Source organism: Lygodium microphyllum, chromosome 12 (genome assembly GCF_053477565.2).
Source record: "Lygodium microphyllum isolate KBCC chromosome 12, Lygodium_microphyllum_v1.1.10, whole genome shotgun sequence".
In the NCBI taxonomy this organism is placed as follows: Eukaryota; Viridiplantae; Streptophyta; class Polypodiopsida; order Schizaeales; family Lygodiaceae; genus Lygodium; species Lygodium microphyllum.
The window spans coordinates 76,779,633-76,802,154 of record NC_141146.1 but is presented as its reverse complement, the minus strand read 5'-3'; the positions used below and the strand labels follow the sequence as shown (position 1 = coordinate 76,802,154).

The 22,522-nt window shown below is 45.3% G+C and overlaps 2 pseudogenes; both read right to left on the bottom strand.

The window, feature by feature from the left end:
• Nucleotides 1-617: 617 nt before the first annotated feature.
• LOC148027931 (pectate lyase 1-like) lies at nucleotides 618-1,672 on the bottom strand (annotated as a pseudogene).
• Nucleotides 1,673-4,037: 2,365 nt separating this feature from the next.
• On the bottom strand, nucleotides 4,038-5,286 carry LOC148027930 (putative pectate lyase 4; annotated as a pseudogene).
• Nucleotides 5,287-22,522: the final 17,236 nt, after the last annotated feature.

Genomic DNA, 22,522 nt, shown 5'->3' with positions numbered 1-22,522 from the left:
CATACCCATCCCACGAAACGGGTTCGTTAAAAAGGGGAATTAAGTGCAGTGAGGGGGAATTAATTTAATGAAAGGTTCATTTTAATAAATTATTAAGAAATGGGTGAATTTTTATTAAGTGATAAACCTTAGCAAGAAAATGTCGGTTCCTTCTTAAAAATTAAATTACCAATTATTAGGTGAAAATGGTGCTTTAAGTCGAATCCCGGACTGCGATACCCAGACTGGGTATCTAAATGCAAGTTCATTGATTACAAATTAAGGTGATGTGGAGCGCTTTTTTGCCAACGCGTGCTCTTGTGACGGCTGGTTCATTTTAATTAAAAATATTAAAGTGCCTCTTTAGCGCGCTTAGCGCGTGCTAAGTGAACGGCGGGTTTATTTTTATTTAAAAAAATGGTGTGTTTAGCACGAATGCGCGTGCCATGGTGGTGTTGAGGGTTCATTTTTTTAATTATTTGTTTGTTTGTTTGTTTGTTTGTTTTTTTTTAAATTAGAATGCCCAATGGTAAAGAGCCAAAGGCAAATATATTTCATTGAATACTTGGTAAGCAATTGCCTAAAAGTATTTTTGGAAAATATTTAGATAATGTTATAATGATTAAAGCCATGAAAATTTAGGCTTGTTGGCATCTTAAAAGATTTCCTCCAAAGAAGGCACCAGAACATGATTCAACAAGTGGGGCCAAGGAGCTTGTTGAAATAATAGGAGGTGATGAATTTATTGTAATAGCACTCCTTGAGGCCAATAAGAATTGGTGGAACGTAGTGCCATTAAGCAAGAAATCATTCTTAGACTCGATTCTTGCTGACATGTCAAAGGTAGCTGGTTTTGCTTCAAACCATGGAGTCGCTTCCTTTACTCTACTCGCTATAAACACATTGCTCTCAAATATCACATGAGCATTAGCTCTAGCTCCAATTGCATAGTATCCCCAATTTGTATACAAGTTGTTTACCACACGGCACATACCCCACCTGAATGAGGCATGCGTTGCATGGAGTCCTTGAACCAATTCCGGTACACAGTGACCCGCAGGATCTTGTCCTCGACATCGGCCTCGGAGGCACCAAGCAGCATGTTGAAGTTGTAGTTCTGGAGGCGACAGTTTGAGATGGTGACATCGGTGGAAGCCTGGAGGACAGAGGCGAGGCTGAGCTCGCCGGCGAAGGAGGTTATGTGGTCGAGCCAGACGAGGGAGGTGTTGGAGAAGACATGGATGGTGTCGGAGCCACGGATGTTATTGACCTGGATGTTATGGATGATGACGTTGGTGACGCCCCCGAGGACGAGGTTGCGGTTGTTGATGGTGATATTGAGGCCGCTGCCGTCGATGGTGGTGTGGGACTACACCCACAGCATGTCCTACTGGCGGATGGCCATGCTGCGGGAGAACGTGATCCAGAGGCCGCCCGGGGTGGCCTGCACCAGGTTGGTGGCTAATCGCAGCGTGCCGGGTGGCGGGTCCAGGGGCGAGTCCGCGTCGCTGGTGACCATGTAGCTCTTGCCATGCAGGCCCCCCACCGCCCCTCGAGCGTACCCCACCGCGCAGCTCACCAGCCCGTGGCCTGCCCTGCACGCTGAGAACTGGCACCGCGTCCCGTCCACACTCGTCACCGGACACCCCCCCCAGCCCGTCTGGGATTTCCTGCCCCAACGCCACGTATTCATCGACTCTCCCTCTTGTGATAGGAGCCGCAGACGCTGCCCACGTTACAAGCAGGCACAGGAGGAAGTGGTTTAAGGAGGCGTTGATGATAGTAGGCGCCATGTTACAATATAGGAGTATTTGAAATGTGAGGGCTAGAATTAATTATGGCTGCTTGCTATTAGAACATGCAGGGATGCCGGCCGGGGATGACAGCATGCTTTCTACTGTGATGATGATGAGCCGGGGCGAAGGCGACCTTCACGGGCGGCAGGCGACGCGACGACTCGGGCGGGGAAGCGGGGGGCCTACAGGCTCGGGCAGGGAAGTGGGAGGCCTGCACGAAGGAGAGGAGGGAGGAGACGAGTAGGGAGGGAGGGAGAAGAAGATGGAGGAGAGGGAGGGGAGGAGCACAACAGGGAGGGAGAAGAAGATGGGGAGGCGGTTGGGGGAAATGGGTCGTGAGAGGGGAGGGGGGATAGGGAAAGGTGGGGTGGGAAGGGGCAATGGGCAAGGTAGGGGTAGGGTTTGGGGGTGCCCAGGAAAGGGTAGGGGTAGGGTGAGGTAGGGTAGGCCATAGGGGGGGTGCCCAAGGGGTGAGGTAGGGGGAGGGGGTGGAAAGGTGAGATTAGGGAGGCTAGGGTAGGGGCCCAGGGGGGGTAGAGGATACCCGAGGGATGGGGTAGGGGTAAGGGCAATGGGCGGGGTAGGGGTGAGGGTTAGGGGTAGTGTTAGGACCCAAAAAGGAGGCGTACCCTCGTCCCGCGTGCGTGTGCGGGCGCGGGGTAAAAAATTTGCCGTGACGAGAGTGAAAGGGCGCCTGGATGCGGGGACGAGGCACGCGGATGTGATCGGGGCACGTTAAGATGCGTAAAATCGAAAATGAGCGCGTTCACGGACGGGACGGGGCGCGTAAAAACACATAAAAATAAAGAAAAATTAATATCTCCCAGTCCGGACGTCAAAATGAAATGACGTAAAAACAAAAAGTGGACAGGACGGCAGGGGGAAGACATGGAAAATATGCAATGGAAGTTCCGGGGGGGGGTAAAGGGCGGTCACATGAAAAAATCACAAAAAACGGGTCTAGAAACGCCATTAAAAATTAATATCGGAAAATCCGTGCATCGGAACGAGGTGCAGGAAAAAGCAAAAATGTGCAGAAAGATGTGCCCGACAATCCTATCAAAACATAGTTCCGACTGAGATAAGATGCGTTCACATGGGAAAAACCCAAAAAACAGACCCGAAAATGGGATCGAAAATTAATATTGGACGAACCGTTCACCGGAATATTAATGCAACGAGTCCCGCCTTCGTGAGAGGCTCAAAAGTGAGTAGGGAAGAGTAATCCCTACTAACTAATGGGACGTACTGGATAGGGGGAGGAGCGTGAGAAGGCGCCATTCAGATGGTTACACACACACCACAAACACAGACAATCAAGGAGAATGCCTGCAAAGCAACAGACAAAAAACCAAGGATAAGAGAATAACCAAAACAATAAAACGTCACTCGACCAACTAACCCCAAGCAAACCACAACCTAGAAAAAATTCGACATGACCTCTAGACATATGCGACCGAAAGCTTCATGCTATGCATCAGACAAACACCCAGAACCCCGTATCAGGCAATAAAAGAAAAAACTACACACCGTACCCTTAACCGTAACAAAGAAGCGGAACCAAAACATTACCACATCCGACACATATCAAGACTACATCGTTGATAAACCAGTGTTTGATCATGGAAATAACTTCAATGACTGCGCATACCCATCCCACGAAACGGGTTCGTTAAAAAGGAAAATTAAGTGCAGTGAGGGGAAATTAATTTAATGAAAGGTTTATTTTAATAAATTATTAAGAAATGGGTGAATTTTTATTAAGTGATAAACCTTAGCAAGAAAATGGCGGTTCCTTCTTAAAAATTAAATTACCAATTATTAGGTGAAAACGGTGCTTTAAATCGAATCCCGGACTGCGATACCCAGACTGGGTCTCTAAATGCAAGTTCATTGATAACAAATTAAGGTGATATGGAGCGCTTTTTTGCCATCGCGTGGTCTTGTGACGGCTGGTTCATTTTAATTAAAAATATTAAAGTGCCTCTTTAGCGCACTTAGCGTGTGCTAAGTGAACGGCGGGTTTATTTTTATTTAAAAAAATGGTGTGTTTAGCACGAATGCACGTGCCATGGTGGTGTTGAGGGTTCATTTTTTTAATTATTTGTTTGTTTGTTTGTTTGTTTAAAAAAAAAAAATTAAAATGCCCAATGGTAAAGAGCGAAAGGCAAATATATTTCATTGAATACTTGGTAAGCAATTGCCTAAAAGTATTTTTGGAAAATATTTAGATAATGTTATAATGATTAAAGCCATGAAAATTTAGGCTTGTTGGCATCTTAAAAGATTTCCTCCAAAGAGAGCACCAGAACATGATTCAACAAGTGGGGCCAAGGAGCTTGTTGAAATGATAGGAGGTGATGAATTTATTGTAGTAGCACTCCTTGAGGCCAATAAGAATTGGTGGAACGTAGTGCCATTAAGCAACAAATCATTCTTAGACTCGATTCTTGCTGACATGTCAAAGGTAGCTGGTTTTGCTTCAAACCATGGAGTCGCTTCCTTTACTCTACTCGCTATAAACACATTGCTCTCAGATATCACATGAGCATTAGCTCTAGCTCCAATTGCATAGTATCCCCAATTTGTATACAAGTTGTTTACCACACGGCACATACCCCACCTGAATGAGGCATGCGTTGCATGGAGTCCTTGAACCAATTCCGGTACACAGTGACCCGCAGGATCTTGTCCTCGACATCGGCCTCGGAGGCACCGAGCAGCATGTTGAAGTTGTAGTTCTAGAGGCAACAGTTTGAGATGGTGACATCGGTGGGGGCCTGGAGGATGGAGGTGAGGCCGAGCTCGCCAGTGAAGGAGGTTATGTGGTTGAGCCAGACAAGGGAGGTGTTGGAGAAGACATGGATGGTGTCGGAGCCACGGATGTTATTGACCTGGATGTTATGGATGATGACGTTGGTGACGCCCCCGAGGACGAGGTTGCGGTTGTTGATGGTGATATTGAGGCCGCTGCCGTCGATGGTGGTGTGGGACTACACCCACAGCATGTCCTGCTGGCGGATGGCCATGCTGCGGGAGAACGTGATCCAGAGGCCGCCCGGGGTGGCCCGCACCAGGTTGGTGGCTAATCGCAGCGTGCCGGGTGGCGGGTCCAGGGGCGAGTCCGCGTCGCTGGTGACCATGTAGCTCTTGCCATGCAGGCCCCCCACTGCCCCTCGAGCATACCCCACCGCGCAGCTCACCAGCCCGTGGCCCGCCCCGCACGCTGAGAACTGGCACCGCGTCCCGTCCACACTCGTCGCCGGACACCCCCCAGCCCGTCTGGGATTCCCTGCCCCGACGCCACGTATTCATTGACTCTCCCTCCTGTGATAGGAGCCGTAGACGCTGCCCACGTTACAAGCAGGCAGAGGAGGAAGTGGTTTAAGGAGGCGTTGATGATAGTAGGCACCATGTTACAATATAGGAGTATTTGAAATGTGAGGGCTAGAATTAATTATGGCCGCTTGCTATCAGAACATGCAGGGGTGCCGGCCGGGGATGACAGCATGCTTTCTACTGTGATGATGATGAGCCGGGGCGAAGGCGACCTTCACGGGCAGCAGGCGACGCGACGACTCGGGCGGGGAAGCGGGGGGCCTACAGGCTCGGGCAGGGAAGCAGGAGGCCTGCACGAAGGAGAGGAGGGAGGAGACGAGTAGGGAGGGAGGGAGAAGAAGATGGAGGAGAGGGAGGGGAGGAGCACAACAGGGAGGGAGAAGAAGATGGGGAGGCAGTTGGGGGAAATGGGTCGTGAGAGGGGAGGGGGGATAGGGAAAGGTGGGGTGGGAAGGGGCAATGGGCAAGGTAGGGGTAGGATTTGGGGGTGCCCAGGAAAGGGTAGGGGTAGGGTGAGGTAGGGTAGGCCATAGGGGTGGTGCCCAAGGGGTGAGGTAGGGAGAGGGGGTGGAAAGGTGAGATTAGGGAGGCTAGGGTAGGGGCCCAGGGGGGGTAGAGGATACCCGAGGGATGGGGTAGGGGTAAGGGCAATGGGCGGGGTAGGGGTGAGGGTTAGGGGTAGTGTTAGGACCCAAAAAGGAGGCATACCCTCGTCCCGTGTGCGTGCACGGGCGCGGGGTAAAAAAATTTGCCATGACAGGAGTGAAAGGGCGCCCGGATGCGGGGACGAGGCACGCGGATGCGATCGGGGCACGTTAAGACGCGTAAAATCGAAAACGAGCGCGTTCATGCGCGGGACGGGGCGCGTAAAAATACATAAAAATAAAGAAAAATTAATATCTCCCAGTCCTGACGTCAAAACGAAATGACGTAAAAACAAAAAGTGGGTAGGACGGCAAGGGGAAGACAGGGAAAATATGCAATGGAAGTTCCGGGGAGGGGGTAAAGGGCGGTCACGTGAAAAAATCACAAAAAACGGGTCTAAAAACGCCATTAAAAATTAATATCGGAAAATCCGTGCATCGGAACGAGGTGCAGGAAAAAGGAAAAATGTGCAGAAAGACGTGCCCAACAATCCTATCAAAACATAGTTCCGACTGAGATAAGATGCGTTCACTTGGGAAAAACCCAAAAAACAGGCCCAAAAATGGGATCGAAAATTAATATTGGACGAACCGTTCACCGGAATGACATGCAGTAGGAATGACATGCATTAGTGCGTCCAACCCGTCTGGCATAGGTGCAAGGAGGAAGGCACGGGAGCCTTACAGTGCAGTGTACAGAACAGGGTGATGTGTCGTGTGATGACGGTAGAGACCCATCCCATGGGTGCATAGGGAAACGGGAACATACCTTACTCCAAGTATCGTAACGTCCCTCAATCTCACCTCTGGGTAATTGATTGAAGAAACTCCAGTCACACTCAGCCCATCCTCTGTCTCACGCTCTGTTGATAGTTACAGGAGGAAAACCATATCCTGAAACCCGTTGATGTAATCCTCACGGTCACTTGTGCAAAGATTGTATGCCTTGTGCGCATTTGATGGTGCAATTGTGCATCCCGCCCTGTGCCGGCATATGGTGCGAGAAGGAAGGCCAGGGAGCCTTATAGTGTAGTGCACAGAAACAAATCGTGCTTTGTGCATTGAGAGGCCCATCCCGTGTGTGCAACACTTCATTCACACTACTCATCTCTCATTTGATCTGAAGGGAGAAGACTGGTCACTCGCCCCACCCTCTGTCCCACTCGTTGTTGATAGTTACAGAGGGCAACCCATACTCACTTCCCCATCCGGTTAGGATGAAAGCTCACGTCACTCGATTATTTGTCGATGAAGATCACGTCGTCTGTTGAAGAGGCGTACCCAGGGAGGTAGCAATCAAATCGAATGTTGTGTTGGATAGGAACATGTCGTCTGCTAGAGGACAGTTAGATACTCTGCAGAGAGATCCAGGACACAGTGTACCAAGGGAGGCAGCTTCGGAATTGGATCCTAGGGATATCAATTAATGAATCCGCTTTCTAGACTGCTGGGTGTTGCCACATTTTCCACAGCCAGCTTCTCGCCCAAGGGTGTGTGCCACCTTTTCTTGGAACGAGGCCTGCTATGATAGGGAATTGCTTCATTTTCTCTCATAACAGATTTGTTTTTCTTAATTTTTTCCTTTTTTTCTTTTTTTTTCTTTTTTCTTGTTTTCCCCTATTCCCGAGGGTGTTTCCACCTTTTCTCGAAGAATAGGTTGGCATGATAGGGACCTAAGTCCTTTTCGCCCATGACCGATATGTTTTTTTTTTCTTTTTTTTTTCTTCGAAATAAACAAGGGAATGGTAGAAAGACCATTTGTCAGAACCAACCTCGCCACTGTCGCTGGTGGAAAATAGAGGATAAGAGATCAAGGCTGGAGGGTAGGGTTGAGGGGACAGAGGGTTGCGTCCATCTCATCAGGAGTGATTGAAGAACGGCTATCAGAAGTAGAATCATAAGAAGTAGAGCACCACGCCAAAGAGGGAAAGGATCAACTGACCGTAATTGTCAAGATCCCCAAGGAGGGAAGTACTTCTTCAGGCGATATCCATTGATCAGAAAGGGATCATCAGAGGCATCAACGGTCTGCACTTGGACAGAGCCATTAGGGTTGACGGCAAGTACCTTATATGGGCCCATCCACCGTTGTTGGAGCTTGCCAGGAAACTTGCCAAATCGTGAATCATAGGCTAGGACCAAATCACCTTCTTTGAACTCCTTGTGCTTGATGAAGCTGTCATGGTAAGCCTTATGTCGAGCTTGTGTGGCTTCCATGCACTGTAGAGCCATCCTGCGAGTTTCGTCCAAACATTCCAGGTGCAGGAGACGGCGTTGCAGTGAATCATCGTCCCCCAAACGCTCTTTGATAGCCACTCTCAAAGAGGGTAATTCCAGTTCAACAGGGAAAACAGCTTCTGTACCATACACCAGCTGGAATGGTGTCTGTCCTGTTGCGGCTTTATGGGAGGTTCTGTATGCCCAAAGGGCCTCTGTAAGTCGATCATCCCAATCACGACGATGTGCGGCAATCGTCCTTGTCAGAATCGAGCAGAGGATGCGATTCGTGACCTCGACTTGGACGTTGGCTTTGGGGTAATAAGGAGTGGACTTGCGATGGTGGATCTTATACAACTCTGTCAATTCTTCCATGACTTTATTAATGAAATGAGTGTCTCTGTCACTTACCAGCTCTAAGGGACTGCCAAAACGGGTGATGATATTCTCGTACATGAACAGGGCCACGTTGTTACCATCGTCCCGCTTTAGGGCTTTAGCTTCACACCACTTTGTGACATAATCTGTACATACGAGGATGTATCTGTTCTGCTTCCTTCTGGTAGGAGGATCGATCGGACCTACGAAGTCAATTCCCCACTTCTCAAACGGCTTTAAAGGAAGGATAGGTTGCAGTGGCATGGCACTTGTCTTGGTGGGTTTCCCCATTCTCTGACAAGCATCACATCTTTTACAGTAATCATAGGCATCCTTGTGGATGGTAGGCCACCAGTATCCTGCTAGCAGAGCCTTCCTGGCTGTAGCTTCTCCTGCAAAGTGGCCTCCACATGGCTCGTCATGGCAAGCCTTCAAAACAATCCCAATCTCATCTCCTGCAACACATCTTCGGAGCACTTCATCTTTGCCTTTCTTGTACAGTGCGCTGCCTAGCAGGGTGCAGGGGGCTGATTCTAGCATAAGCTTCTTCCTCTCTCGACTAGAAATGCCAGGAGGGTACTGTTGGGTTGCCAGGAGATTGACAATGTCTGCATACCAGGGAGTTACAGTTTCTACCAAGAATAGGGAAGCATCAGGGAGGTCTGGATCATCCTGCTCCTCATCTGCAGTCTGTGGGATACGCGACAGATGATCAGCCAGAACATGGGAATGACCAGGCTTAGTAATCACCTCAAAGTCGAACTCCTGAAATAGAAGGAGCCATCTCATCATTCGTCCTTTCACATCTGCTTTGTTCATAAGGAAGGATAAGGCCTCATGATCCACATAAAATTTAAAGTGGGTGGATAGGAGATAATGGCGGAACTTCTCTAGGGCAAACACTATGGCCAAGCACTCCAGCTCTGTCACTGTATAGTTCCATTCCCTATCAGTGACTTTTTGGCTTGCATAATAGATCGGTTGATCCAGCTTTGAGGAGCCCTTCTGGCAGAGGACAGCACCTAAGCCTTCAATAGATGCATCAGTGTGTACATGGAACTCTTTCGTCCAATCAGGAGGTTGCAGAATGGGTGCCTCAATCAGACACTGCTTCAGAGTATGGAAGGCTTTGTCACATTCTTCCGTCCAAGTAAACTCTGCATCTTTCCTCAGAAGCTTGTGCAAGGAGGTTGCCTTTGTTGCGAAATGAGCTATGAACCTTCTGCAATAACCCACATGGCCTAGGAATCCCCTCAACTGTTTGAGGTTGGTGGGTGCTGTCAGAGCTGCAATCTTTTCGATCTTTGCAGGGTCTGTTGATATCCCTTGTGCAAAGATAATGTGGCCCAACAGAACTCCAGAAGAGACCCCAAAGATGCATTTGTCAGGGTTGAGGGAAATCCCATACTCCCGGCATCGATCAAAGCATTGTTCCAGGTGTCCCCAATGTTCATAGATCAAACTATAGACACAGAAGTCATCCAAATATACCTCAATAAAGTCATGCAGATGATTTTGAAATGCGGCCATCATGACTCGCTGGAAAGTAGCAGGGGCATTTCAGAGCCCAAACGGCATCACTCGGTAAGCGTAGATCCCCCATTCTGTGGTGAAGGTTGTTTTGGATTGGTCCTCTTCTGCTAACTGCACTTGGTTGTATCTGCTGAATCCATCCAGAAGGGAGTAAAGCTCATGTCATGCCACTGTGTCCAACAGTTGGTCTGTGAAAGGGATAGGAAAGTGATCCTTATTCGTCTTGGAATTCAACTTGTGGAAATCCACACATATTCGCAATTTGCCATTCTTTTTGGGTACAACCACGATGGGTGAAACCCATTCACTATTTGCCACTGGATAGATGAACTCCGCTTCCAGAAGCTTCAGTAGCTCTGCTTTCACCAATGTGGAATAATTCGGGTTCATTCGCCTCTGTTGTTGCCGTACTGGCTTGGCATTAGGCTCCAAGTCAATATGATGCTGACATATTGTGGGATCAATCCCTTTTAGGTCTTTGTAGGACCACGCAAACACGTCCAAATTTTCTTTCAATAAGTTGTACAAGGTTGACAACTCCTCTTCTGGGAGGCTGCTACCCACCTTCAAGTGGCGTTCAGTGCCTTCTGCATCCACAAAGGTTAACCGTCTTTCACCTTCTACTTCACGAATGAAGGTCCCACGAACTGCTTCTGGGTACAGATCCGACTCCTTCAAAGGAGTGGTATCCTCTTCTGATGTCCCACTAGAACCAACTTCTTCTTTTGGTGGAGACTTAGGTTGCTCCTTAAGATGTTGAAATGGGATTAGAACCGTTTCGGATTTGGTTTCAAAATTAATTACCTCTTGGCTTGAAGACTCCTCTTCTGAAGATGACACAACCAAGAACGTCACATAACAGGGGCCCTCTGATTTCTGTTGGGTTTGTGGGACTGGTGCTTGTTGGCACGGTGCATCATCATCATCTTTCTTTGGCAAGGATGGGTGAGGAAGGCATGAGACACTGCTGAAAGACGGCTTGTTCTTCTTAACCCATTTCTTATAAAGATTTTGCATAGGAGAAGATCCATTTACCAGACCAAATGGTACCATCGCCATTCTGTCCCATAGCATGAGCTCGTCTGCTTCTGATGCTTCTGGACCTTCTTCTTCAAATGTATCCTCTTTGGGTGGGATAGATTCTTCTGGTTCACTTTCATAACCTTCTTCTTTCATATCATATCCATCCTCTTTTGTCTCTGTTTCTGTCTCTGCTTCTGTCTCTATCTCTGTCTCTGTTTCTGCTTCTGTCTCTGTCTCTGTCTCTGTTTCTGCTTCTGTTTCTGTAGGAGCTCTGTAAGAGAAGAATAGGTTCTCTATTTCATCTTGTGCCTCTGTCTCTGGCTCTGCTATGGCCATGTAACAGGGAGAGCAGTACATCCATGCTTCTATCTCACTGTCAGAAGTGATTTCAGAATTCATTCCTGGTTCAGGCAGGAAGTATTCACCCATTGATAATGGCTTTGCATCTTTTGGAAGTCGGCTTACAGTATCCACTGTTAAGGAACGTGCCACTGTTTTCTTGGGAAGGATCTATTTGACAGCATCTTCGTCTACTGATGTTCCATTTATAGACTCATTAGGGGAGTTAGAAGATAATTCCAAGGAGATGGATCCATGTCCTTTTTGAGAACCATACAGTTTCAGCACCACTTTGTTAGGTCCTCTACCCAAGGTCAAGGTTCCTTTGAACCAATCCGTCCTTGCTCGGGATTCAAAAAGCCATGGCCTGCCCAGTAACATAGGGTAGGATGTACCATAAGAGTTTGGCTTCACCACCAGATAGGTTAGCCAATAATCTTTTCCAGCCACTGTAGTCTTCACATATGGGAGAATGCCCAAAGGCTTGATTCTACTCTGATCCGCCAGTCTGATGAGCCATTGGGTGGGTTGCACACATTGTAGGCCTAGATCCTTCATTGTCACATCCGTCATAATGTTTACTGATGAATCTCCATCAATCAGTGTATTTGCTATGAAGAAGCCTTCTATCCACACGCCAGTCTTTGGGGTACCCGGATCTAGGAAGGCATTAGCTACGTCCGACAGGCTTTGGAGCTTTATTGGACTTTGTTGCTGTTGAGGAAGCAATCCTTAAGCCACGTCTTCTTGTCAATATACTTATGAACCTTTTTTGGCAACTGAAAGACAAGATCAATAATTGTCGGAATGTGAGGTTTGGTTTAAAGGTATCTAGATCTCTAACCAGATCGTATTCCTTAATAGGATCCACTGGCTTCTCTAACCGGTTAGGGAATGGGGCAACACCCATTTTCATTTTCCCTCTTTCTTCCAACAGGGGAATCATGGGAACTTCTTCTGCCACTTGTGGCACTTCCTCCTCTTCTGTCTCCTGGACCTCTGGTCCTGTCTCTGGAACTGTCTCTGTAACTCTTTGTGGCACTATAGTGCTCTGTACGGCACTGTCAGGCTCTGTTCTATTCTGTTCTTCTGGTGGAAGATTGAACTTCACTGTTCTGGCAGGAGGATTGTTTTCTTTCTGGATAGGTGGTTCCTTCTGTTTTGCACGAGTGATGGCAGCAACTTCCAATTCCACTAAATTGGAGGTAGGCTCTTGGGCCTTGGCCGGATTATCAGTAGCACAGTTTTTCACTGGGGCTGGGCTTGGACAGTAGTGTGGCCTTCTCCTTTGCATCGACTGCATAAGGGCTTGTAATCCACTGACCTTCTAGGATTTGGACAATTTGGTGAGATGTGTCCCTTTTCTCCGCATCTGTAACACCCCACTTCTGATCTCTGACCACCGCCAGACTGTCTTCCTCTGTAACTTTGGGAAGGAAATCTTCTTGGACCGAAATTAGGACCAAACTCTCTAGGCTTGGGTCCAATATCCTGTGTTGTCATTTTGGATTCCAGCAAGTTGAATCTTGCGTCTTCTTCCTTCCTTCTTCTATCATGCATCTCTTTCAGAGAGCAAATGTCCTCTGTATGGAACAGAAGGCTCCAGGGATGGTTGGTTTGCGTGTACATTCGGTGGCTAAATGGCCTGCTTGATGACACTTACCACACCAAGTATTTGACTGCATCACATCTCTTCCTGCTCCTGCAACGTTGGATATGCTAGCGGTATTCACTTTCAACGTCTGTAGCTGCTCTGTAATCACATCCATCAACTCCTTTTTGATGTTGGCAACTGAGTTGGATAAGTAATCCTTCAAGCTTTCTCCTCCGGAGGTACTGGCAGGAGGGTTTTGAGGAGTCTATGTAATCACTGCATAAACAGGTTGGGCTGGTGCAGAGGAATCTCTGTTCTGGTTCTCATTCAGAGCTCCTGTTTGAACTGTTGGCTGTTGACTCCAGTTGGTAGGATTCCACTGTTGCTGTGCTGATTTGGCATTGAGGAAATTGGTTGGGACCATTGTTGTTGTGGTTGAACCATCATTTGAGGTATGGATTGTGGCCACTATGGATTTGGTGCACTGTACTGTGATACTGGGGACACCTGTTGGTAAGGGTAGGGAACAGTCCCTGGGACTGCATTTGGTGGATACATCATTCCTAGCATCAGAGGAGGTAGGACTCCTCTTCCTGGATTCATCGCCAATCTAGCTTCATCTAGATTGGCGATGAATCTAGATTATGGTTAGTACATCATCTAGATTATGGTTAGTCCATCTCTTCACGATGGATTCCATTCGTGAGACATAAGCTTCCACTCTTTCTCCAGAAGACTGACTTAGGTTCATAAATTCCTCTCGCATCCGCTCTTCAAAACCTTCACGCCTGAATTTAGTGAGAAAGGCCATCTTCAGGTCGTCCCATGTGTCAAAAGTTCCTGCTGCTTGTCTCTCATACCACTGAAACGCCGCGCCCTTGAAAGTGGCAGGGAATATTGCTAACCAATGCTCAGGGGTTCTGGCATTATTAGCTACACATGCTACCATAAACTCTGCTACATGAAGATCGGGGTCTTCATTGTACTCTCTCTTAAAAACTGGCAATGGGACTACATTCACTGGCCTGTCATCAATATTTCCAGGAGGAGGAAGGGCTTGATGTGCCACTGGGACATTTGTAAAGAGTTCCGCAAGGGCGTCAAAGGCGGCTTCTGCTGCGAGCTTGTTCTCAGCCTTGATTTTTGCTTTCTCTCTTCTCACATACCTCTGGACTCGTTCTAACGCTTGCCTCTTTATTGCGTCATTCATCAGGGGGTTGGCTCCACTATGTTGTTAGTGCTCCACAGAGGGTTAACAGAAGGCTTCAGTCTGTGGAGGACTCTCTTGCCAACATTTCTTCTACTTCTTTCTTTTCAACGTCCCTGAATTCTGCTTTCATTCCACTGCACAGAGGAAGGTATTCGGTTCTGAAGGTGTCAAAATGCATACGTCTGAGCATTGTGGTGGTGCCATCATCATAGTAATGCCAGCTTCTGGTGGTTTCAACAGTGTATGTTGTGAAAAACACTCAGTCTACCAACTTCCAGTGGGTTGCCAATTGAACAAACAGAAGATTATCGGTACACCAAGCATCCCATGTATCTTGCTGTTGAGCATCCACGAACAAATTCCAACTCTTTTCCTTCTTGTCTTTGTGAACCTCTACAGACCAAGACTCCTGAAGCTTCTTCACAATCTCCCACTTGATGTTGTCTGGAAACTTCTCAATGAATGCCAAATCTTCCATGGATGGTCATTCTCTCTGTTTCTGCTCTTCAGTTTATTCCCAAATAGTTTGCCACCAAGATGCAAGTTTCTGCTGCTTCAACAGGAAGAGGAAACTGTCCACCACATAGAGCATGCATCATGATGGTGATGTGTTTCCGCCATTGTGGGATGAACTTCTTGTGGAAAGTGGCTTTAATTATGAGAAATTCCAACTCTTCAGTGGAAGAAGGAACTTTACAAACATCCATTGAATTCTTCTCTTCTTGGCAATGCCATTTCCTTCATTTTCAGCCTCTTCTGGTGCTTGTTGATGGCAAGATTCCCCGGCTGCGCACCAAAAACATGGGGCCCCAAGAGGAACACCAAGGAAAAGGAAATTCTCTTGCAAGAAAATCTATCTTGTAACATCAACAAGCTTGTTTATCATGTTTTATATGACCACAATGAAGAAAAGAACACCAGGCACAACAAATCTTCATACAGCATCATGTAGATCTTCCACGGATTTGATAGAATCAACCATATTCTTCAATATCTTCACAAAATCCATCAATATAACAAAGAAAGCAAAGGAATACACCATCTTTGAATGGAAATATATCACATAGTATTCATCTTCAATATCTTCATAGTCTTCTCTCTCAATCTCTCATATACAATCACTCTGTTTGAGTAGAATTAGCTATCTCTGACTCTCTCTCTCTCTCTCCATCAATAATACATTATATCCTCACTACAATCTCTCATAATCACTCTCAATAATCCCTCTTAGGTCGTGGATACCCCTCCCAAGAGGTATGTCTGATATGAGGAGTCACCAGAGCCACTACAGTGTCCTTTCATAGCTCACTACTGTCACTTCACTCTAGTCTTCACTTGCGTCTTCAGCAGCTACTTCATTCACTTCTTTCAGCTCTTTTGCACTTGTATTCACCTCTTTCCAAGGCTAGAAAACTTTCCCAAGCTAAACTCTCATCCATCAGAACACATACAGAAGCATACAGAACATCACAGAACAGTACCAGAACAGCTACAGTACAGAACAGAACAGAACAGAGACAGAGGCTCTACAGAAGACCTACAGAAGGTTACAGAAGGTCATCAAAACCACATAACTCATACTCAAACCATTCCATACTCTCACAAACCATTCAATAAACTTTCACAAGATCTCAATCTTCATCAATCAATACTCCCTCCCTCCTTACAGAAGACAATCAGAACAAAACAGACCAAAATAGAACAAAATAGAAGGTATACAGAACCAATCAGAACCTATCAGAACATCACAGAACCACTAATAAACATCATGAACTTCCAAAACACAATCAATATTATCCAAAACCCTCTCAAACCACTTCCAAACCAATCAATCATCTCATAAAATCAACCATTCAGCTCTCAAAAACAACAAAAATTAGCCAAAAAACAAGTCATTTCGACACTCAACAGCGTGCGGGTTACGGATTAGACTGCCGACAATTACAATGCGGAAGATAACCTTGCACAAGGTTTATGTGGCATGCAGGGAGTCAATATTTACGAGCAGCAATATTACACCACCTCACCCCCTACTACCTCCCCTTTCACCACCAACGGTTCTAGCCCCACCTCCACTACCAGGGACTAGTTCCAAGCCGATGATGTGTGACATAGAAGATGATGATGACATTAATGAGTAAATTTTTGGGTCCAAGTCCATCATGTGTGCTAGTGTTAAGGCAGTGGCAGTGGCAGTTAGTAGCCTTTAAAGCCAAGAGTTGCCAATGGGGCATTAAGGAGCCAATGGATGCAGATGCAATAAAGGCTACCTAGTATAGCACATAGGTGGAGAGAATATCCTTCTCTAGGCAGCATCCTATATAAAGGAAGAGACCGAATCAATGTTGTTGTTGTTCAAGCATACACATAGCCCTAGAGGTCAAACAAAAAAGGTTGCTCCATGCCATCGTTTTTTGCTAGTATTCTTTGATTGGCATCTTGGATACTCCGTAACAATGGAACTTACACTATACTATCCCCAAACACTGTATTCAATAGTAGTACTACCTTGGTTTTGTATCCCTATAGTTGTTGGGGTATTTTATCCCAAATCTAGGTATTGTGACCATTATGGTCCCTAACTATTGTATTGATCCTTATTTCAAGAATATATTTTGGATTGAGTCGTGAGTACATTGGTGTTTGATCTTTGTGTCGTGAATATATATCGCTCTACAACCTAGGTGTGCTGAATATCAAAACCGATGTCAGTGTCTGCGTGTGTCAATTTCGAGTGCACTCATTGTCATTTCTATGGTGGTTGTACTTGGACAATGATTATAGGGTGGTATGTTGTACTAAAGCATACAATGTCTCAATGGCTTGAAAGATACTAGTCCAAAATTTGGAGGTAAAGAGAGTGTTGAATCATTGATGACTCTTTTTTAGAGTCCATGTAGATGGAATATCTTCTTGATGAAGATTCTAGCAATGTGAAAAGCTTTATGGCTTGATTTTATCAAAATAGCATGAGCTACCTTGATAAGCATGTCTACTATCAGTAGGTTAGTATCATATCCTCCATGAATAGTGGGTAAGCTAATTATGAAATCTATGCTTATATATTCCCATTCCATCCAAAGAATATCAAGAGAATACAATTTTCTAAGAAGTTTGACTCTTTCGGCCTTGATCATTTGACAACTCAGACATTGTGTCACGTATCTAAGGATATTTGCTTCAATTTCAAGCCAATAGTAGCTCTTTTTGCTTGCATTCAAGGTTTCGACCTACCTCTCAGATATCCAACTACTGGGTTGTCATCATCCTTCCACAAAATATTCTTCTTTGGCTCCCAACTTTTTTATACATAAAGCCTTTGCCAATAATAAAGTAGCTCATTTTGTAGGACACATCCTTGAATTTGGCCTTCTCTTTCGAGGTCTTCTTTTTTACACAGATAATCCTCTTTTCTTCTAGGTAATCTAGATCTTTAGGGCCTTCAATAGCCACTGCCTCTAGAATGGGGTTACCAAGCATTGAGATGAGGCTTGCAATACTCTCACACCTTGTAGGGTCCTCAATTATTAGGATATCTAGGAAGGACTTATGACTGAGAGCATTAGCTACTACCACATTCTCTTTGCCAAGACGATATCAGATCTCGAAGTCAAATTCCCGTAAGACTTCTGTCCACCTTCTTTGGCTCATATTGAGATTTGGTTGGATAGAGATTCATTTTAGGCTTTTGTGATCAATGATGAGGATGAACTTGTTGCCAAATAGATAAAGGAACCATAGTTTAATAGTAGGAATGACTACTAAAAGCTCTAGATCATATGTAGCATAATTTTTCTCGTAGGGTTTGTGAAATATATCCCACTCCTAATTTAAGTTAGGGAGGGAAGTTTTGGTAGTTATTTAAGAACCAATCCTAGCTAGCACCATCCCTGCTAACTTTGAGTGGGTGGGCTTAGATAACTAGGTGTTCCCACGGTTTGTCTTGTATACAAAGCATCTGGTTCATCCCGTGAGGATCAATGTGTAGGTTACTAAAGACATAGCTACAGTCTCTAATGGCATTCTAACATCGAACTCAAAATGAATGCATTTTGTGAATCACCCACCAAGATCGAGGTAAGTAAGCACCATTCTTGGTTCAATGAGAGTGAAAAATGAAGGGGAGTTGAGCACTAATTCCTCTGCTCATAAAGCATAATCTCACACTCGCCCCCTAAAATGGTGCTCATCAGCCCTAGGATTGACTCATAAAAGGGTATCGCTTATTTATCAATTCTTAATCTACAAGTGGGGAAAGCCACCCAACTAACTAAATCCACCCAACCATAGGGAAATTTCGTTGGGAGATCATCCCCTTGCTTTCCCTTGAGGTATTGTCGTGACATTGCATGTTTATGCCTAAAAAACCTAGGTTGTGAAGCTCAAATAAGGAGGTGTCACTCTTGTGTGGTTTGCTAGTTTCTTTCTCCTTGGTTTGCTCTTAGTCATTGAAGAAGATAAGAAATAAGGTAGTTCATTTTGAGGAGTACATGATCCACAAGTTTTTGGGTGTGAAGCACTTTCAGACACTGGCCACCACTAGTACAAGTTGAGTGAGAAGCTTTGAGATGAGACCAAGCATATTTTATTAGCCGTCATAAGGCATGGATCCAAAGGAGGGAAGGACAACCTTTATATGCTCTTTTGAGTTTAAGAGGATGCTAAGGATGGGAAGATGGAAGCTAAGGCATGCTATTAAGGTTGCTTTTGGCGAGCCTTTTGGCTAGGAGACAATGATTAATGAATCTATTTTGAGGAAAGCTGTGAGATGTGGCTTAAGCTGAAGCTTTAGTTTAACCATGAAGGTGGAAAGAGATAAAGAAAGCATGTCCTAAGCTTCAGCTTTTCTAAAGCTTTTAGCTAGTTTTATCTACACGTTTTGTTCATGATGTTTGTGATTGCATGAGGGGATCTGAGCGCCAGCTTTTCAAGAGGATTGGGAAAGAAGCGTGTGGAGAAGAGAGGACGATTGCAGTGCAGGAATAATTTGCATGAAGGAATTGAAGAGGGAGAATTTGCAGGAAGGAGAGCAGTTGAGATTCTCCATGGACGGGGTAATTTACAAAAGTATGCAAGCGAATAATTAGATCACTCGTGACTTCTCTGGTGGTTGGTGCATGAGAAAGAACATCATGATTTTACTGCTTGATGAACCAACCAATCATTCGGATCTTGAGGCCTATGTCTCGTTGGAAGAAACTCTGAAGAACGTCAAGTGCATTCTTTTTGTAGTATCTCACTCTCAGGATTTTTTTGCGATTGCATGAGGGGATCTGGGTGCTAGCTTTTTGAGAGGATTGGAACAGAAGCGTGTGGAGGAGAAGAGAGGACGATTGTAGTCCTAGAGGGGAGGAGGCTGTCGCCATGACAAGGAGCAAAAAGGGAGAATTGGCAGGGAGGAGAGCAGCCGAGATTCTCCATGGACGAGGCTCACAAAAAGTATGCAAGACAAGAAGACTCCTGAGGAGTCTTGACTTCTTTGGTGGTTGATGTATGAGAAAGAGCCCCATGACTTTACTGCTTGATGAGCCAACCAATCATTTGGATCTTGACGCCTATTTGTAGCTGGAAGAAACTCTCAAGAACTTCGAGCACATTCTTGTTGCAGTATCTCACTCAGGATTTTCTGAATGGGTTTGCACTAATATCATTCGTATACAGAACAAGAAGCTGAAGTTTTACGCAGTGAACTATCAGCACATTGTGTAGACCAGGGCAATTGATGGACAAACGCTACATCGCAATCAGATACTTGCATGGTGGGAGTTGGTGAAGAGAGAGAGAGATCAAAGGCTACTCTCGGAGAATGATGCCCCTAGCCAATAGTGTGTGGGCAAGTTTAAAATAAAACAGATAAAACTGTATTCAAGTGCGACCCAACTGTTTGTAAATAGAATCGATTGCTATGTAATATGATTATTAGCACGTATGCTTTCACATTTACAAAGTTCTCTCTCTTCCTCTCTGTATGAATAATTCATCACATAAAAATACATGAATCTGTGTAGTGTTAAAACACCCACATGGTATCAATTATAGAGGCGTTGCATGATACCCAATAGTGTTTTCCGATGATAGAGTGATTCACTGCTAACACCATCCCTGTTGATTGATCCAGACCTTCAGGAGCCATGGCCGCCGCAAGATTTGCCAGTTCCTCTTTGTCCAAATTTTATCACATTGAAAAGTTAACTGGCTCTAATGATCTACTGTGGAGTCTTCGACTGAAGATGGTCTTTGAGAAGGCGGGGAATCGGGGAGTGGGAGTGGTTGACTGATCAGAACTAGATCCAACTGCAACAACGTGCCACCCGATAGGCCGCTCCTACTGTTGACGAATTAGCCACCTAGAAAAAGAAAGCTTTGGAGGGCGCCCACATCGAGATTGTTCTTCATCTTGGCAATCGTCAACTTACTACAGCCAAATCAATGTGGGAATTTTTGCAGTAGCAGTACCAACGGACCAACGTGGTTTCTCGCGTCCTTCTGCACAAACAACTCAATGAAATTGTTATGAAAAATTATACCGACACAGAAGCTTTTCTAGAAGCCTAGCAACAAGCAAATGATAATGTCACCTTGGATTGCCTTATTTTACCCCCAGAAATTCAAGTCACTACCCTTCTTGCTGCCTTGCCTGATACTTGGCAATCTTTTATAAGTACCCATTCAACGAATCCCACATTAACATTCAACGAACTTTTTCTGTTAATTCGCCAAGAAGATCAATTAAGGGGTAAGACTACTATCTCTATGACACCAGGAAACGACGTGGTTGCAGGGAGATATCCCGCTTTCCTCCTTGGGGTAGGCGGTCATCCTTCAACCACCCCTTCACAAATTCAAGGCCTCCTTCTAATTCTACAAATCAGTGGCATAAATCATCCATGAAAGGTAATCAATCCCGGCCCCATGCAGAATCTTCTTCGCGCTTTGGGAGTTCAAGCACTACCTCACAGGCTTCTCCCTTCTGTAATTACTGCAAACACCATGGACATACCCTATGGGCTTGTCGTACCCGTCGTCGTGCCCAAGGAGGTTCTTTTTGGTCTCGTCATCAAGCCAACATTGCAGCCATTGAATTCTCTCAGCACGAATACGATGAATTAGATGGACAAATTGTTCACCTGTTTACCGCCCTGGCTTCTTCCAATGAAGACTCTATGGTACCTTGATATTGGTGCTACCCATAATATGATCGATACACTTGATCACAATTGGCTACTACATCATCGTCCCTTACAATCTCGGATAAATGTTCGTCTCGGTGACAATTGACTCTATCATGCTGAAGGATGGGGAGGTCCATCTGAAGCTTGTGACCGGTGAAATAACACCTATAAAACATGTCTATTATATTCCCGGTCTTGCAAATAATTTGTTGTCTATTAGTGAGCTCACCCAAAATGACACATCTATCAAATTTTTCTCTAATCAGTGCGTAATTAAAGCACTTAGCAAAAAAGGGAATCCAATACGAGTTACTTGTTCGCAGTAAGGTCGCTTGTATCCTCTTGGATTTGGTTCTCTTAAAGCCCCAACTCAGATGCATGCCTCCTTAGCAGTAGAGGATCGGCCTGTCTCTACACTCCGATGGCACTATCGGCTTGGTTATCCACACGTTCAAGCAATGCAAACTCTTTAAAGGCATAGCATGGCCGAAGGGTTTAATCCCACAATGACTTCGATCGATCTGCGTGAGGCCTGCATCAATGGAAATTTAACTTGCATGAGGTTCCCACGTTCAAAGACCAAGACCACACATTTACTTTAGTTGGTGCATTCAGATCTGTGTTGTCCAATGCCTACTTAGTCTCTTACCCTTTACCTTTATTTCCTCACTTTCATAGATGATTATTCTAAGTATTCGGTTATCTATTTCTTAAAGTAAAAGTCAGAGGTACTTACTCATTTTAAACACTATCTAACACTGGTAGAAACGCAAACCTCCCAAAAGCTAAAATCCATACGCACTGTTAATGGTAGGGAGTATGTCTCCCATAATTTCTCCAATTACTGCCTTGATTTAGGCATCATCCATCAGTTCACTACTCCTTGTACTCAACAAAATGGCGTTGCCAAACGGAAGAATCGCACTCTTCTTAACGTTGCTCATGCCATGTAACAAGTTGCTGGTGTTTCCATGGCCCACACTGCAAAGAGGTAGTTGCCACAACCAATGATGTCTAGAATCACCTTCCAAGTCATACACTCCCAAACGTTTCTCCCTATGAGCACTAGTCTAGGGTAAGTTACTCATGAATATATGTGTGCATCACGTGAGATCAAAATAATGTATTTTTAAAATACCATTTTTATACATTTTTTACATACAAAAGGGTGTAATATAAAGGGGTTATTTACATATTGAATAGAAAAGGATTATCGTTTATTCATAAAAAATTCATAAGTAAAGATATTTATAGATAAACGTTGAACGCATGTAATGTAGAGGATATACATATAGTAA